Source organism: Pinus tabuliformis, chromosome 5_2 (genome assembly GCF_031772625.1).
Source record: "Pinus tabuliformis cultivar Carrire ecotype Pingquan chromosome 5_2, CPIR1, whole genome shotgun sequence".
In the NCBI taxonomy this organism is placed as follows: Eukaryota; Viridiplantae; Streptophyta; class Pinopsida; order Pinales; family Pinaceae; genus Pinus; species Pinus tabuliformis.
This window is the reverse complement of record NC_142306.1, coordinates 270367265-270372778: the sequence shown is the minus strand read 5'-3', so window position 1 is coordinate 270372778 and position 5514 is coordinate 270367265. Positions and strand designations below refer to the sequence as shown.

The 5514-nt window shown below is 36.6% G+C and overlaps 1 pseudogene; it reads left to right on the top strand.

The window, feature by feature from the left end:
• Positions 1–3635: 3635 nt before the first annotated feature.
• On the top strand, positions 3636–4972 carry LOC149158564 (uncharacterized; annotated as a pseudogene).
• Positions 4973–5514: the final 542 nt, after the last annotated feature.

Genomic DNA, 5514 nt, shown 5'->3' with positions numbered 1-5514 from the left:
ATCCCTCCTTGGAGTTGCACCTACATAAAGAGGTTTTTCCATTTTCAATGGAAGGTGGCCCAACTCCTCTACAGGAATTATTGATTGTTGAACAAATGAGAAATGATATCTTTATGGAAATGCCTCTAGCAAAAGACTCAGTCTGAATAAACAATTTTGATCCTATAGAACTCATCCCATCGATTAGAATAGACTAAATATGTTTCATCTCTTCTTGAAACACTGTAAGGGATTGACCATTTAAAGGCTGCATGCCTTTGATAGGAATCCTAAGCCCCAAATGTATAGTGGTTGCATGTATGTTAAGTGTTGTAACACTAGTAAGGGCAACAACAAGTATTGGGTCGTTGGCTAATGGTTGCTTGAGGAGATAACACTTCTTTGATGCAACTTATTAGGTAGGCTTTTCTGGTGCTTGTAGTTCCTTGGATGATAAGCCTCAATGGCTCTTTTGGTTCTATTGCTTGTGAGTGTTGTAGGATTATGTCAAATTCATGTTGTTGATTTGTAGATAACATATTTTTGGAAGGACATAGAAGATTGAGTTCTTGTATGACTTCTCCATTCCTTCGATTGTATTTGATGAAGTTTGGTGCAACTTCTAATACCTATTTTGATATTTGTAGTTGATCCCATGGGTGGGAAGTGTTGATTCCTTGGAGGCCCAACATGTCAAGAGAAGTGAATTGGACATTACCTATAGGGATCAATCTTGATAAATGTTTCCATTCATTTAACTACATGTATGATTGTATGTTAATATGCGTAGGCTCATCTTTAGATGCTTGGTCATCACACGATCATTACTAGTGGGAACAAGGAAGTAATTAACATGCCATGCATGGAAGTCATTTCTTATGCTCTCCCAATTAGCTAAAATGCCTTTTTTTGAAAGAGATATGTCTTTAGAGAAAGAGAAGAAGGGTTTATATAAGAGTAGCTCACTCCAACAGAACTCAACAAAAGCATTGGAATATTTATTTGGTATTGTAATAAAAAGTGGCCATACATGGACAACTCTGGGGATGTGTCTTTTTTTCCACTTTTTCATATTTTTGTGCTTGGTTATGTGTCCAATCTTTTGCAAGTTCAATAAAATACATAACATCCAAGAAAATAGAACGAGTCAAATACGCATAAATGAAAGTAGATCTAGAAGTAGTCAGACAATTCATGAGAGACTTGGTGAAATATTTGGTGGATGTGTGGCTACATGTGACAAGGGGAAACTTTTGGAGCATATGGAAAGTTTATTGGGCGCTAATGTCATGATCTACTACTGATTCTGAGTGTAACCATTGATAAGCAATTGAGGCAGGGTCATCTGGATGTGATGTTGTTATATTTATGGTTAACATGTAGTGATAGATATCAAATCTCCCCTTTACTTTGGAAACATATTTGGTAATGTATTTCAAAACTACATGATGAGAGAGCCTAGGTGGAAATCTACATTTGCTCACCATGTTTAGAGTATGTTAGAATTATGGATGTTCAAGCACTCATCATTGCATGTTAGATGATATGTCTTTTGGGTCGTTTCATCAATGTAGAGTGATGATGCAATTTGCACCTTCCAAGGGATCTTATACCTACATTCAAAGATAACCCCTTTTTCATAGACATGTTTTCTCAGTGCACTTTAGATGTCTTTGAACATGATTTAAGACGTACTCATAGTCTTCAAGTGGGTTGGATGTAAATACCTCTTGTGTATCTAGCAATCAAGGGTAATCTTGAATGGATTGATGCACAACCATGTGTGTGTCATGATAGTAAACTTAAAATTAGTTTAATAATAATAATAATATATTAAAAATCTTAATTTTAAATATTTAAATGGAAATTATATAATAGAGATATAGTATAAAATAAATAAAATTTAACTTTTTCACTTGTTTATATATGGAATTTATATTTATTAAATAGAAATAAGAATTATATATATAAAGAGGGCTAATTTTGTAATAAATATTTGTTTTTTCTAAGTCTCATTAGAGTTATGTACAAATTTTAAATATAAGTAAAGTTTCCTATGATATTACTTCTTATCTAAAGTTGCATAATTTAATATATATATAAACAATATACATGTAGGGTTTAAGATTCTTAGCAAGGACTGTGTCTTACAGTTTGGGTGTAAGATTCTTAACAATGACCATGTCTTACAAATTTCTAAGAAGAAATGATACATATTTACTAAATTCTAATTGATGAGAAAAGTTTTATAAAATATAAACCTTTTGTGCATATCGAGAATCAAGAAATATTTTTAAAGAATAACCATTGCTCATTTGCCATCAATCCAAATCCAAACCTTGATAAAGATATATATTCAGTAAAAAAATCTATTATGATTTCTTGGACGTTTCTTGCTTGCATACATACATACTACATTGAGATAGTGAAAAGGTATTGAATTATGATTTTTTGGACGTTTATAGCTTCCATACATACATACTACATGATGAGAGCGAAAAGGTATTGGAGATGTTATGCATATAGATATCTTGATATCGTTTACCCATTATATTTATTGATGCATATATCTATATACATGTATAAATAGGTGGAATTATAGATGCATCATACTTATGCATGACTACATTGCACATTGTTTGGTGGGGCTCAAGCCAATTGTGGCATGAGTGAGTTTGTTCTAAGGTGTAGGTTTCGAAGATTTGCAACCTCGAAGGTAAGTCACTAGAGAGATTGTTCCGCGAGAGATCAAAGAGCTCCAGATACTTGCACTGTCCAATTTGGGCGGTATTCTTCCCTGAAATATGTTCATGCTTAAGCTTTGAGATTATTGAGCGTGCCGATGATCTCAGGAATTGATCTAGATAGCTTGTTATCAGAGAGATACAAATATGTGAGGCTCTGGTTCATTTGTTGGAATTCCATGGTAAAGTTACCATGTAATCTATTAACGTTTAGATCGAGAACTTATAGATGAAGGAGGTTTGTGATGGAATAAGGAATAACACCAACGAAGGAATTTCTACCCATGTATAATGTTGTCAAGGAAGAGAGATTGTCAATTTCTTGGGGTATGGAGCCATTAATGGCGTTTTTCTTTATATTAAGTAATGTTAAAGTCCGAGAAAGTTGGCCGATGGCAATAGGCAAGGTACCTGTAAGGTGATTGTTAGAGAAATCCAATGCCTTTAATTTGGTGCAATTGGAAAGGGCTCCCAATATAGAGATTTTCCCAGTGACGAAGCTGCTAGTGGACATTATGATGATCCTGAGCTAAACCAGCTTGCCCAATTCTCCGTTACATGAACATGTAGGAAGACTTGAATGTTCGAAACCATGCGTGGAAGCTGAAATTAGGAAATCGTTGAGCCATTCCATGTCATGGGAGACGAGGGCTTGCTACAACGGAAAAAAACATGTGGTTAGTCATGAATGATCTCAACAAACACAAAAGTCTTTAGACATCCGTCCCCTAAAATAACGCTTTCGACGTAAACATATAAAAAAATGTTTAATTTTTTCACATTGAAATGCACACACAAATGAGAAATATATTTAACCAAAACATATTTACGCCGTAAGGCGTTTCCCTTTGAAATCAACTTTCCTCTTGGGTTACGTGTACATTTCTGAGCCTTTGATTTAAGTGTTAGACGATGAAAATAATCTTACCCATCCAATTGACGGGTATACTATCCGACCCAGCAGATCGACGCTTGTACTTCCAGGTGCTTCTCCGTGTACGCTACTTCCAGGTGCTTCTCCGTGTGGAGACCTTGCACTTGCTCTGGCTCGGTGATACCATATTTTAGGACCCTGGATCTATGGAAATCGACTTCAAGAAACCCTTCATATCAATCATAAGGTAGCAAATGATATTCTGACCCTCAGAACATACCCAGTCTGCTACAGGACCCATGAGATGATTCGAGGAGGTCTCGCTCAGCCTAAAAAGGGCTTGGATTATCACCACTAGATGCCTTGGACTGTCAGCGGCCCCTCATCCATGATGATCTCCTCTTTCATTTTACTGATGAAGAATTAGTCTCTGCCCTCAAAGAATCAGATAAATCCATGAAAGAAGCCGAGGCAGAAGACTTGGAGCTCCAAAAATTGGAAATTGAGGACAAAAATGGCAAATGGCTTGATGGAATCCATGAGAAGTATGAGATTCTCAAAATCCAATTCAGGGAGAAGCTGGAAGGGTTTGTCCTGCCCGAATGAGAAGAAAAATACAGAAGGTATTGCCAGCTGAAGGTGTGAGAGTGAAGCATATCAAAAGTGGGGAGGATGTTCAGGTGCCCAGAAGATTGGTTGCCATATTCCTCTTCATGACCATGGCAGATTTTATTGATCAGCTATTCAGTTTTCAGGATGTTCTGTTTGATAACAGCAATGGAATTACGACGTATAAGGGAATAGATGGATTGCTCTCTGGCCTGGGGATGGTAAGCCTAGGCTTTGGATGAATTCCATTTCTCGAATGGGAGCTCCCTATACTGTAATTGTGAGGGAGGAGAAACTACTCCAGAGGGAAGAAAGGAATCAGAAGAACGAAGAAGAGAAGAAGAAGAGGGGTTTTGAAGAAATAGAGCTTGTGATCCCCCGTGTTTGATCACTGCAGAGCTGTTCTATTTCCATCAGATCAGGTGACTGCCATAGATTTCTATTGGGAAGTTGTTTGTATGCCCCCGGGGAGAAGACCCATGAGAAGGCGGAGACCCTTCTTGCAAAGGCCTGTGAGCTTAATCCTTTCATAGGAGAGCCCCGTGTTGTTCTTACTCAGATATACAATTCCCAGGGGAGATATGATGAAGCAGATAAGGAAGCAGAGACAGGGCTGAGACTAATGTTAGAGTGGGGTACAACTTGGGACAAGAGGATGTCATGGGAGTGGTGGATTGCTAGGACAAGGGTGTTACTGATGAAGGCCAAGGAGAAATCGTGTACTCACACCTCCTGGGGGATCTTGAATTTAGGCCTTGTCAAGTAAGGCCAGAATTTCAGATATTAATGTTATTCTGCAGGTTGGGGGATCTTAAATTTAGGCCTTGTCAAGGCCAGAATATCAGATATTAATGTAATTCTGTAGGTAATAATTTTATTTTTCGCTTAAATTTGTTGTTACATAGTAAAATTTATGAAAACATTTTAATGTAATGGACTCAAAACAAATGTTTGTTTGGAGTGAAATATGCCATGGATGCTTAGAGTGATTTTTACGATGGTCATATTGAATTTAAATTTTCTAATTTTCTTCGATATGTGATGTAGCAGTGTCTGATAAACCACTTGGGGTTTTCATGCATCGATTCAGAATGCTGAAATCCAAGTGTTAAGTTTATTTTATTGGCTCAAAGTTATATATGTATTTCATGTCATTCTTGTTTCCATTTTCATTAAGCTCTGGAAACTTTAGTTGTTGCTTGCATTTTAGATTTCACAGAAAGTTTCTGCATTTTGTTTGTTTTGCACATATTATCCTATGCTTGATGTGCATCTCACTTTTGCTAATTTGATCATTTTTTAAACATT